Here is a 13499-nt window from a genome sequence, read left to right as displayed (position 1 = left end):
CTAACAGCGTTTTAGCCCCGCGGTTCCCATTCGGCAGGCTGGAAAGCGACAGGGCGGTGAGCACACATGACATTGTGTATTGAGCAAATACACTCACAAGCTGATTTGAGGATTGATTACAGTAACAAGCCCGCCCTTGGTCCACGCCTATTGGTTCATATGATCATAGAGCGGTGCCAATCAGTGCCAAAAACAAATCGGGTGAGGGAAAATACATACATGAAGTGGACATCGTACTCAAAGTGTACTCAAATGAGTGGACCGTTTTGTAAGTGATTGTATTACTTTTAAGAATTAAGTGTGTTTGGAATAAAATATACACATACACATGAGTCAAAAGTTTACTGTGCTCTGTTAAAAAAATAAACTGTACACAGGATATTAGATTTGTGTGTGTGTGTGTGTGTGTGTGTGTGTGTGTGTGTGTGTGTGTGTGTGTGTGTGTGTGTGTGTGTGTGTGTGTGTGTGTGTGTGTGTGTGTGTGAGATAGAGAAAAAGAGAAAGGATTGAAAATCCCAGTGTTTGATTGTAAGGCGAGGCAATTAACACCCACTTATGATATTGCGCGTTATGTGGCGCAATATCAACGCCCAAAAGAATAACTGGAATAGATCATTGTGACTAATAAACGATGTCTTGCTTAGTCATTTACCACAACGTCTAATAACTTTAGTGTGCTTCTGCTAAACCGACCTTCCTCATAGTCCAGTCATTTTATGAAAAAATGTCAAACAAATTGCAACAGAAGCAAACTCCAATAATTTTGTATCCTCCATATGTCCTGAATAGTGAAAAAAAGCCCATAGGGGACAGTTTAGAAAAATACCCAAATATAGACTATTCATACACATATTCATTCTTTTTCTCACGTTAATAGGGTAAAAAAAAATACCTTTAGATATCACCTTGAAAATAACTGAGTTGATTTCTTACATCAAGACAAACAATACATGTATTTCAGTTTTTTGGAAATTGTTTGTTAACATGGGCAAACGGTGCATAATATAATTATGTATGTGCTATATTGCATTTAGGCTACCCATGAGCATTAATACATAGAGGCAGGAAGAAGTACTTTAAACCAGCCTTTATTAATTATTATTGCAGAGATTTGTAGGTAGGACTATTTCTGGGGATGAGTCTGAGGGAAGAACAGGAGACAAGGGTAAGGAGAATGCAGAAGACAAAAAGTAGGTAAAATAAAAAGTGACTGGATCAAACAATCTTTCTTACTTGACAGCTTAGTGACAGTTGTTTGACAGTTGAGTGGACCTTGAATGAATGACTGAATCTCTCCCCCTTATGGTGACATTTGTTTGCCTCTATAGTCTTTTACTGTAAGATTTCAACAATACATTTTTACCTAGCTATACCACCTAAACTATGTTTTGATTGTGGTATTTATGCAAATTAGCACATACATACAGATTACATAGATTATGCAACGTTTGCCCATGTTTGTCTTGATGTAAGTAATCAACTCAGTAATTTTCATGGTGATATCTAAATGGTAACATTTTTATTCACGTGAGAAAAATAATGAATAGGCGTATGAATAGGCTATATTTGGGTATTTTTCTAAACTTTCCCCTAATGGGATTCTTCAGGGCTTTTTTTCCTTACTCAGGACATATTGAGGATACAAATTCAGTTGAGTTTGCTTCTGTTGAAATTTGTTCTAGGTTGACCCCCATTTTGCCGTAAAATGACTATCAGTAGCCCAGGACACGATGTGCTTCTGTTTTTACAAGCAGGGGTTAGCACATAGACAGGGCACTCTTCTGAGCCATGGTTATAGAATGGAAAACTGAAACAGCCTCTCGTGGTGAATTTGAAATTGGCTGATTCAATGTCACACACAATGCAGACAAGGATGTCAGACACTTCTGTGGTAATTGTTATGGTTATGATGGGTATTAGATTGAAAAGCAAATGTGGAAAGCATTTGAGTATGTTTACTCATCCGCTTGAGGAATACGTGAATCATTTTGTATTCCAAAGCAAATGTTACTTTTTACTTTAAGGTACTTTAAATAGGCCTACTGAGCATTATTTTGCTGAAAGAGGGAGGGAAGAGATTTTGTACTCTTCCTCGCTGAGGTTGGAAAATAAATATTACTGGTAGCAGGTGTGTATGTAGAAAGGCCCCCCCCCCCCCCCCCCCCCCCCCACACACACACACACACACACACAGACAAACCCCAACCTTAACCCCTTGACCTCTGTTTTTTTGCTCTTGGTTCTGTCCCTGCATAGCATGAAATTCTATAAAAATAAAACCATGGTTAAATAACCATAGACAAGGTAGTAAACTTTACATATAGCAGGCTTTCATACTCATCCAGGGTTTCACATTCCTTTTTGTTTTTGTATTTATATTCTTATCTTTTATCTCTTTCTCTTCCAATTTTGTGTATCATGTCCCTAAGATGCCTGCGTCCAAGGAAGAGGTCTGTTGTATATCATATGCATCCACATAGACTTTGGATGTTTATTTGTAAAGTATGTGGTGGATGCTGCACAGAACTCAATCTGATAAATAAACTGAGCCTGTTCATTTTCAAGTATCTCCTGGTGTGGTTCAAGAGGCCACTTAGATATGAATAGCCCAACAAGCTTCATTTTAATCGGTTCAGAATCCCCTGCCCTGCCAAGTTGTGTTTTGTATTCTTCAATATATATTCTATTATTCATTCATGATCTAACTTAAGTGCAGGGAACCATGCTACCAACACATTGGGTGGTAGCATTTGCCCTTTTCAAGGTGACGGTTAGGGCTTAATCATGTAGGCCTACACACCCATTGTTACTCTGAAGCTGCTTATAGAGGCTGTTAGTGGTAGCAAACTGCCTTCCCAGGATCATACTCCATTAAATCAAATGCTTCGTCGTCAAGTGTCTTAAAATTAATTATTTTCTTCAAGGATGTTCTTAACCTCATCCTTAGTTAAACACATCAGTTAAAGTGAAGTGAGAATAGATGTCAACAAATAAGTTGTGGTGAATAATGTTTGCGTCTGCCTTCCTGCACTGAGAGCACTGAGAATGTCGTTCTACAAGAGCTATATAGACAGTTTGGTGGTGTATGTATGTTTTTTCTGTCATGTGTGTCATGTCATCATTTGGATTCATCTGTAAATTAAGCTGAACTTATTGAAACAGGTTGGTTCTCCTGACTAGCATTGTTGAACAAGCCTTGATTCCTAATTATGTATGAGTATAGTCATTGGCAAGGCAATATTGATGTTTAAGAAAGGCATCTAATCTGAAGCAATATTTAATTGCCATTGCGTTTTCAATATTTGTTTTACTTATGAACTAATAATGAGACCATAGCACAATAATAAACAAGGCTACAAAGTCCTAACATAGAGAGCAGGAAATTGAAAATACCATTGTACTATTCTTTCTTTTGAAGGATAAGGGAAATAATATATAAGAATAATATCTAACTATGTATTAACTGCTTCATTCACTGTAGACAGTGGTGTTGAATGTATTCACTGCTGATACCTCTGCTCGTTGTGTTGTTGTCTTCCTGGAAGGACGTTTATAGCCATGGTTTCGCTGCCCAGCAGGCAATACCCAGCAGTTGTCAAGGTGCTTTTGTGTGATGCAGTCAACCCTGAAATCTGCAAACATTCTTTGTTTGTAGTATCGAGCAACCACAAGAACAAAACTTTCATTTGGTTGTCTTAACTCCACCTCATTCATAAATGTATGAGGAGCTAAGGTCAGCCACTCTGGAAACGAAAGGGTGCTTCATGTATGTAAGCATACGTGACTAAAACAAGTGAAGCGTGTGCACATCATAGATGTAGGTCAGGTGTCATTGTGTACAGAGGAAAAAAAAACGGACCCATTTTTTAAACAAAGCGTTCATTTGCTTTTGTTCTTAAAATAAAGCGGTAATTTTGAAGTGGGCTCTGCTGTGTCATATTTACAGCACCTGCTGTGAGGCCATTGTGATCTCAAGTCCCTGTGCGATTGATTAAGGAAAATGTAAATCCACAATCTCAACTGAAAAATGGATTTCAACAACTTCTGTATGTTGTTGTTTTTACTATATTATATTATATATATCAATAAGTACATGAATGATCATATGTGTAGTCATATATTTATTTCAGAAGAGATTAAAAACTGGCGTCCAGAGCCTGGGGATGGTAGGCGCCCATGGGGACTTGGGAGGGACATGTTTTCATGTACAGCTTGGCGCAGGGCTGCAGATGGGGAGTCTGATCGTAACAAGATCCCTGGAGCTTCCCTGTCTCCCAGGGACCGTCCACGGCTCAAATGTGCCCATGTTTTCCAGTGTGTGTTCAGGGTTAAGATACTTATGAGCGAGATTTTTTTTTTTTTGTTTGTTTTTATTTCTACTTTAATATAAACCTACTTTTTTAGAGTTAGTTTTCGATTCATTTCTATTTTATAAATAAATATAGTGCTAGTTTGTTTTAGTTTGTTTTAGGTTGTAGTTTTTGAGAATAGACCTATGTTTATTCACTAAAATATCAGTAATGATCAATAACGTATTGTTTATCTTGAGTAAGTCAGATTTTATGATTAATAGAAGCTATAGCCAGGGTCAGTACATTGAGACATTCTTGAGAGTTCTAGTTTTTATAAAATTTTCTGTATTTAGTTAACTACCATAATTAAACTAAAGTGGTGTCACCGTGTGTGTGTGTGTGTGTGTGTGTATGCTTGACCTTGACACAGGGTCAAATCATGGTTCATTCATTGTTCATAAGCTCATTCTGGCCATCTCACCAACAAACATTTACTTCAGACAGGTGCCACGGATTACCCTCTTCTTTAGCTTGTTGCGTCCCTAGAGTCAACTTCCGACATAATATCTTTCCATTGCAGCTCCCCATCTCCAAAGCTTTCTCTCAGCTGCTGCTGGGTGGGGTGTTGGGGTGAAAGGAGGTGTGGGGGGGGGGGGGGGCGTGGAGCTGCTGATGGAGGGGGTTATTTTGAGACGTGAACAAAGAGGGAGTGGATGGTTGGCATACCAGCAGAGGCATACATGCAAGTACACACACACACACACACACACACACACACACACACACACACACACACACACACACACACACACACACACATACATGCACTTTCACACACGCGCACACACACACACACACACACACATATAAGCACACACATACATATAAGCACGTACTGATTTATTTTTGTAAGCATGTTCCATCACACACAAATACACAAACTGCGTAGGCCAATGCTCCGACTTGATACATTCAGCCCAGCTCATTTGTTTATTTGGTTGATATGGATTTATTTTTTCTCTGAACTGAACCAGTGTTTTCAACTATATAAAAAACATCTATTTTGAATGTGTCTTCAGATAACACAATCCCATATATTTAAATGTATATTAGTTTGGTAGATGAATGCACTGTTAATTGCAGGAAAGAGAGACGATGAAGACTTGAATATACTCCACTACACAATTATGTCTCAACAAGGCGCCCCCGTCAACATTTACACCCGCGGACCCTGCTATAAGGTATGTATTACAAGATTCTACAGAATTTCACGCCGGCCAAAACCCAAAAGTTGGCAGCCCTGCGATACGATACCATACAACTTTATTAATCCCCGGTAGGAGAAATTAGTTTGTTGCAACAGCCCAGCAGCAGTGGAAAAACACAGGATAAAAATAAATAAAATACTATACAATAAGAATACAAAGTAGCCTACTAATGCAAAGAAAAATAGACGCTAAAGGTAAACGCTAAAAATAAGAAGAAGACAAGACGAACAGAACAAACAACAACAAATATGGCAAAACTAAATAGACAGTATAAACAATATAAATTTAAAATTCTAAAAGTGTAAAGTGTAAATTATAAAGTGGCTAAGTAAGTAAGTAAACAAGGAGAAAAAGTGGCCCAGTGATATTTCGCACACTGTATATATGTATATATACAGTATATATACATATATACAGTGTGCGAAATACGGGGGGGTCCAGCCCCCCCGATTAACCCATGAGACCCCCTGAAAGCCTCGGTGCAATTGACTTTCTACACCGACGCATGTGTCGTTGGTAGTTTGCACCCGACGCAAAGCTGATTTCCCCCCGCAGTGGGGCGTGTCGGCGAAAAGCAGGGGCGTGTTCCGGCGCAAATGATACTTGGTGCCAGTGTGCGAAATACGGGGGGGTCCGGGGGGGCTGCCCCCCCCCGATTAACCCATGAGACCCCCTGAAAGCCTGAAAAGCAAAATTTGAAGGGGGTCTCAAATTTCGTCCAAAAAAAAAAATATCTATATTTTATTGTCACTAATGGTAATTTAAATGTGTTTAAGCATGTCCAGTATTCAGAATTTTAAACATTTATTCACAAATATGTTCTATTTTTTGCCAAGAGGAACCAGCCAGTCCTGTGCGCGTTCCTGTGCACGTATGCAAATTAGTTGCGCCCGGTGCAATTGACTTTCTACACTGACGCATGTGTCGAAAAAAAAAAGAAATAATAATTATATATATATATATATTTATTTTTTTCAAATATATAAAAATCTTTTTTTTTTTTTTTTTTAATTTAAATTTAAAAAATATATAAATAAAAAAAATTATTAAAAAAAATGTTTTGGACCTGCAGCGCATGTTTTTTTTTTGACCTGCGCGCATGTCCAAAAAAAAAAACCTAGCCTTGATGCCTCCTTCCCAGCACACCCCAGCAAAGAACAGTGTGCTGACAACCACAGACTGATGGAACATCTTCAGTACCCTGCCGCGCACGTCAAATAACCTGAGCCTCCCGAGGAAGAAGAGTCTGCTCTGATTCTTCCTATAGAGGGCCTCTGTGTTGTCTGTCCAGTCCAGTTTATGCACACTCCAAGGAACTTCTGCGTCTACCATCTCTATTTCAACCCCCTGGATGGTAATGGAGGTTGGGAGTTTCCTGCTCCGTCGGAAGTCCACCACCAGCTCCTTGGTCTTGCCGATGTTTAGCTGGAGGTGGTTCTCCTTGGACCGTCTCTACGTCTGATTCATTATTACGTTGGTAATGGTTGGGTGTAAACATTCTCAAACAGGATATTGTCACTGATGTCGGATTACTCACAAACACATGCGATTCTTCCCCTACTTGAATCACATCCAGAGTCACCCAGAGGCCTGAATTAATTGGAGAATACAAAAAAATTGGGATGGCAAGAACAAAGTTAGTTAGTACACATCAATCTCAAGAAAAGGGTGCGTAGATGATGACGATATGTTAGACAGCATTGATTTCCGTTGGATCCTTTGACCCTTGACCACCCCAATGGTGTCAAGGTGAAAAGGCGTAATCAACAAATGGCAGTTAGATGTGAAAACAGAATGTGAAAATAGAATTTTCCCATTACAGGGCATCATGAGAAGACAGAAGGAATTAAACAGCTGGAAATAGTATTTAACAATATGCTAGTAGAATGAAACTCTTGAATTTGTGGATTTGCCGACAGCAGGCTCATCAGTGGAGGTGGGATCTATAATGACTAATGAATCAAGCTAGGTCATTTCTTGTTGATCACAAATGATCACATGTATGCATCAGATACTGTAGTATGTGTAAATCAGTAAAATCAGCTGTCTGACATAATGATCCTCTTTAAACTTCTGCACAAGTGCCATTGTAGGAGAAAGTCTGACACACAGTGTCCGGTATGTCCAGTGTCTACCTTTGAATAACCGGCCTTGGGTTTCTGGCCTTCAGTGCAGGAAGAAGCCCACTAAATTTCCATGTATGGCGTTGTTTGGAATTTCCTCTACATGAGGCACGTGCAGAAACCTACAGCTCCTGCACACAGCTTTCTTCAGTTACATTAAATGTGAACCTTTGCTCTAATGTTCCTCATTCCATTTTATTTCACATCATGTGATACAGAAAATCAATAGAAAAATATGGGCATAAGAATCTGAGATAAATCATTGACTTAATTTACACAGCACGGTTCACATTCTCTTGACTCTGCGGACAAATCTTGTGGCCGCCTTATCTTTGAGCCCATTGACATATTTCCTAAAGATCTTTGGAAATGTCAAATAGAACTGACTAAAAAATGAAATACCTTTTTCCTTGATAAATGCCTTTGACGTAACTAAGCGACTAACTACTACCCACCAGATATATTGAGGTCCACTTTGTAAAGGATCAGGTGTGTCAGGATGCCAAGTACGTGGTTATAAACCTTGGTTCCATAGTTTGTTGAGGTTAATGTTTGGCCTGGCCTGGTTCCCAAATTGGACCACGACACGTGCCTCTCTGGAAGCTTTTGCCTGCCCAGGGTCCAGGGCCCTCGGGGCGCCATGTTTCCTTGGTAGGTGGAGCTTAATCAGTAAGATGCTCTTCTTTTTCAGAGGCTTGCTGCAGGCATCAGTCAAGCCCAACTCCGGTAGTTTGTGAAGGTACGCAATGGACAGCCTTTAGTGTTATGATCGAATGAGAGGAACCCAAGCGTAGACAACGGATGTTGAATTAAATCAGGGGAACAACAGGAGATGGACAGGCAAGGATGGATTCCAGGCAGGTAGGCAGGCAGATGAGCACAGGCAGGTAGGCAGGCAGATGAGCACACGGGTGGATGGCAGGCAGGTACGGGGTTGGTGATCCTGGGGCAAGGAGAACACAGAGATTTAACATGGAAAAAACACAAAAGGTATTTTGTTATCCAAAAACATTCACTAGCGCCGAGACTGGTATCTACCACTGTAGTTGAAACAACGATCTGGTGATGAGTGGCTGAAGAACCGGGGTTTAAGTAGAGCAGGGATGAAATGACTGAAGATGGATGACACAGGTGTGCAAGTCCGGCAGGTGTAGAGCTGGGGAAAACGAGGGATCATCTTGCCCAAGAGGGGGAGACAGAGCTGAACATCTGCTGGTTACAGCCACGGCCGTAACATTTAGCTCACGGACAGAAGGGTCTGCAAACATTGAGGCTCAATGATGAGCCTCGTCCTTTTGTTGCTCCACAGCCCACCAGCATAAATAATTGAAGATAGAAACCCCTCATATCTGGAGTTGCTGAAACACAATCAGATACGCTAAAAAGTTACTTAAGTACGGTAACAAATTACTTGTACTTCGTTACTGCCCACCACTGCATTTTATAACATTCCCAAGAACACAGAAAGGAGACAGAAGTGGATAGCTGCAATTATAAGCGATCACTGGACGCCGACAGAAAACTCCAGGCTGTGCAATAAGCATTTTATCTCGGGTAAGTTGACTCTGAACTGTTAGTTAACCTAGCTAGCAGGGATGGAAATTAGCACCAGTAGTAGATTGATGGTGCTATCCATTTGTATGGTACGCCCACCATCCCAGTCAGATCTCCCAGCTTTCTTGCGGCATTGACACATTGCGGCATTGAGGCACTCCTCCTTTTCTTTAGGGATATCAAGCTCCCACTGGGGCTTCTGATGAGTACACAGAGTAGTGAAAGATTCCCGTGACACTCGACGAACGAAGATGGCTGTGCCCGTAGTTAACATTAGTTGAGATCTATTTTCTTTCCTTGTTCCACGTTGGTGTCTTTAATGTCAATGAATAATGCTCTTACACACTTAATTACATTGCTGCTTTAATCCAGTCACCAATATATGCATTCCACGGTCTTGCTGTGCATGCAATACAATGTAAAGTTTTGTTTTCAAGCTGGTTTGCTAATGTTGCTAACAACAATGACTAGCCTGCTACTACTGCTGCCACCTCCAGGCGTCCATTATTCTATAACTCGTCACACACAAAAGACTACTGGAACACTTTTAAGGTGGTAAGCGGCAGGAAGTTACGTCACGTTCTCCTTGAGCAGGTCGGCATACCAGCACAAAAGGCCAAATGGATAGCAGCATGACTTTACTTATTTCTGGTAGAGCTAATGTCCGTTCATTAATGTGTCATTATATCTCATTCTACCACTGTAGGTCAGAAGAGCGAGAATCCTTTAAACCCAGACTATAGGCCCATTTTCTTATCTTACAATTGAGCAACGGCAAAGAAAAATAAATAAACTTTTATAAAAATAAAAGTGAACAGCAGTCAGATTGATGACGATGGAGATATCTCGGCTCAGGAGGATAGAGATCAGACTGCTGATCACAGTTACTGTCAACAAGACACTGTGTATGCTGAGAGCAGTGTAGCGTGCTCTAATGAAGCCTGCCAAACAACAGTGAGAAGACTGACAGAAGACTGTAATGCACCGAGGTTAGATGTGTATCATCTCAGGGAAATGGTGAGCAAGCTATCCTTCAGTCAGGAAAGCTTCAAGGACAATGATGACATGGTGCAGGACTTAACTGACCTTCCATCTTATGCCAAATTGATGGTTGCCTTCGCTTTTGTGTCAGAATCCCTCAAGGAGCCGAATTTTTAACATTACATTAAATCAGAATCAGAATCTGCTTTATTGGCCAAGTATGCACACATACAATGAATTTGACTGGTAGGGTGGACACTCTCAGACAGTAGACAATAGACATACAAACAAACATACACATACATATGCGCACAATATAAAAATGTTCCACATAGGGAAGATATAGGCTGTGTGCCATGGGACACAGCACAAGTAGCAGGTAGGTATTAGGGATGTGAATAACTCAAATTTTTCATGGTCGAATAATCAGTGGGTGGTATGAACGAATAATGGATTATTCGATGTGTGCCGACATTCACAAAGGCAGCCATGGATCATCTGCAAGAAATCACTTAATATCTTAAACGCAAAAAAAAACAACTTTAACAGTGATCAGTGTTTGTGTTGTATGCATATATATTAATATTTATGCTTGTGTATTGTGTATATTGTTTTTTTGTACATGATTAATAATAATAAAAAAAACCTAATAGTGCTACAGAACCAACATTAGTTCCGTCTGTTAATTCTTGTTTATTTGAATGGGAAAAAATGTTAACGGTCCAAATGTAAAAAATTGATTTTGACCCTCAGGAAGAAGCTGTGTTTGTGTCTGGATGTATTGGCATACAGTGATCTGTAGCGTCTGCCAGAGGGGAGGAGTTCAAAGAGATGGTGCCTGGGGTGAGTGGGGTCACTGATAATATTCCCGGCCCGCTTTTTGGTTCTTGCAAGGTACAAGTCCTGAAGGGAGGGCAGGGGGATTCCAATGATCTTCTCAGCTGATCTGATGGTGCGCTGGAGTCTGTTCATGTCTTTCTTTGTGGCCGCACCGAACCAGACTGAGATGGAGGTGCAGAGGATGGATTCAATGACCGCTGTGTAGAAGATGGCCATAAGCTCCTGTGGTAGGCCATGTTTCTTCAGCTGCCTTAGAAAGTACATCCTCTGCTGGGCTTTTTTGAGTATGGCTCTGAAGTTGTGTTCCCACTTCAGATCCTGGGAAATGATGACTCCCAGGAACTTGAATGAGTCCACTCTGGACACCAGACTGTTTGCTATTGTGAGGGGGGGGCGGTGCTGGGGGGTGTTTCCTGAAGTCCACTATCATCTCCACAGTCTTTAGAGTGTTAAGCTCCAAGTTGTACTGGCTGCACCAGGATACCAGCCGCTCAACCTCCAGTCTGTAAGCAGACTCGTCACAGTCCTGGATAAGACCAATGACAGTGGTGTCGTCTGCGAACTTTAGGAGCTTGACACCCGGTCAAGAGGGGACAGGACACACCCTTGTGGAGCACCAGTGCTGACAGTCCTTGTATCCGATGTGATGGCTCCCAACCTCACATGTTGGCTCCTATCAGTCAGGAAGCTGGTGATCCACTGACAGATGGCAGGGGGAACAGAAAGGAGGGAGAGTTTGGCGGTGAGGATTCCAGGGATGATAGTGTTGAACGCAGAGCTGAAGTCCACAAACAGGATCCTTGCATAGGTCCTATTCTGATCCAGGTGTTGCAGAATGTAGTGCAGCCCCATGTTCACTGCATCATCCACTGACCTGTTTGCCCTGTAGGCAAATTGCAGTGGGTCCAGCAGGGGATCGGTGATGGATTTCAGATGGGCCAGCACCAGACGTTCAAAACACTTCATAGCCACTGAAGTCAGTGCCACGAGTCTGTAGTCGTTTAGTCCAGTGATGGTGGGTTTCTTGGGGACAGGGATGATGGTGGAGCTTTTGAAGCATTAGGGGACTTCACACAGCTCCAGGGATCTGTTAAATATCCGTGTGTATACTGGTGCTAACTGTGAAGCACAGGCCTTAAGGCAGGATGGTGAGACTGTCTGGGCCGGCAGCTTTGCGTGTGAAGAATCCCTCAAGGAGCCAAATTTTTAACAGTACATTAAATGACTTGCATGATAGATTGTCTATATTAATACGGTGGCCCAGTAAGGAAGAGAGTCTAATTAGTTTACCCATGTGTTTCAAAAATAGTAATTACAGAAATTGTACATCCATAATAGAATCCATAAAATTTAAAATTTTCATTGAGCGACCTAAAAACCAAGAGCCTGTGCACAAATATATTCCCAATATAAACATCACAATACTGCCAAGTTCTTGATATCAATAACTCCACAGGGAGTCATATAGTTTGTGTCTTATGCTTGGGGAGGACGAGGAAGTGACAGGTATATCACAGAGAACAGCAAATACCTGGAAAATCTATTACTTGGTGATTTGGCAGATCGAGGGTTCACAGTAGCAGATGCAGTGGGATTGTACAGTGCTCAACTCAAAATACCTGCTTTCACTAGAGGATAACAACAGCTGCATCCAAATGGACTTGAATATTCAAGGGGAAAACATCACAAAATGGAGAGATCAACCAATGAGTTTGGAAATAAAATCGTATACATTCAATTACATTACACTGTGATGTCTTTATTATACATTCTCATGGCAATTATACATTTGCTTAAAAAAATAGTACTAAACGTTTTCTGCTCTCCATACTTTTCCATGTCTTAGGTACCCTAGTCAGCTTAAGGCAGTTCTTGTGAAAGTGCTTTCACCTACAGTTTCCAGATGTGCAAATGATGTCATCTGTTGCTGCAGGTTGACCGCAGTAGCATTCCACTTCAGGTGGCTGATTTGTGACTGCAGTGTCTCTGGAAGTAAAGTGTGGTGTATACCAATTCCCCAGCAGCTCAGGTAGCACTCCAGTCTTGATGAAATTCTCAACTATGACGTAAGCATCATGGAAGAGGATGGGATCATATGGAATTTTCTGAGTGATCATTTCCTTTGGTGTCCAAACCATGAAGTAATAGTAACCCACCTCTGCAATGTCCATTTGGGCCTGCACTTGATACATATACTTGTGGTTTTGTCTCAGTGCCATTACCCCATCTTCTCCTAGGCCAAGACAAAACGAAGAATCCCTGCAGCTTTCCATGAGGGAGCAGTTCCTGGATTTGAAGGGGCATTTTATTTCTAAAACGCTGTCTCCATGGCAAGTGCAGGCAATCATACCATCAGGGGATGCCCCAATCCAACAGAGTTCTGGGTTGATGATGAACCCTGACGCACTCACCTGGAAGTCTTCGTGGTGGTCTTTCATCAT

General features: G+C 41.2%; 1 pseudogene across 1 annotated transcript; it reads right to left on the bottom strand.

Moving 5' to 3' along the window:
• Positions 1-12534: 12534 nt before the first annotated feature.
• LOC311355419 lies at positions 12535-13499 on the bottom strand (annotated as a pseudogene). The gene is made up of 2 exons: positions 12890-13499; positions 12535-12539 (listed from the first exon to the last, which is right to left on the bottom strand). The product of its transcript is annotated as an uncharacterized misc_RNA (transcript).

Source organism: Micromesistius poutassou (assembly GCF_964030765.1).
Source record: "Micromesistius poutassou genome assembly, chromosome: 11".
Lineage (NCBI taxonomy): Eukaryota > Metazoa > Chordata > Actinopteri > Gadiformes > Gadidae > Micromesistius > Micromesistius poutassou.
This window is presented reverse-complemented; position numbering and strand designations above follow the sequence as displayed.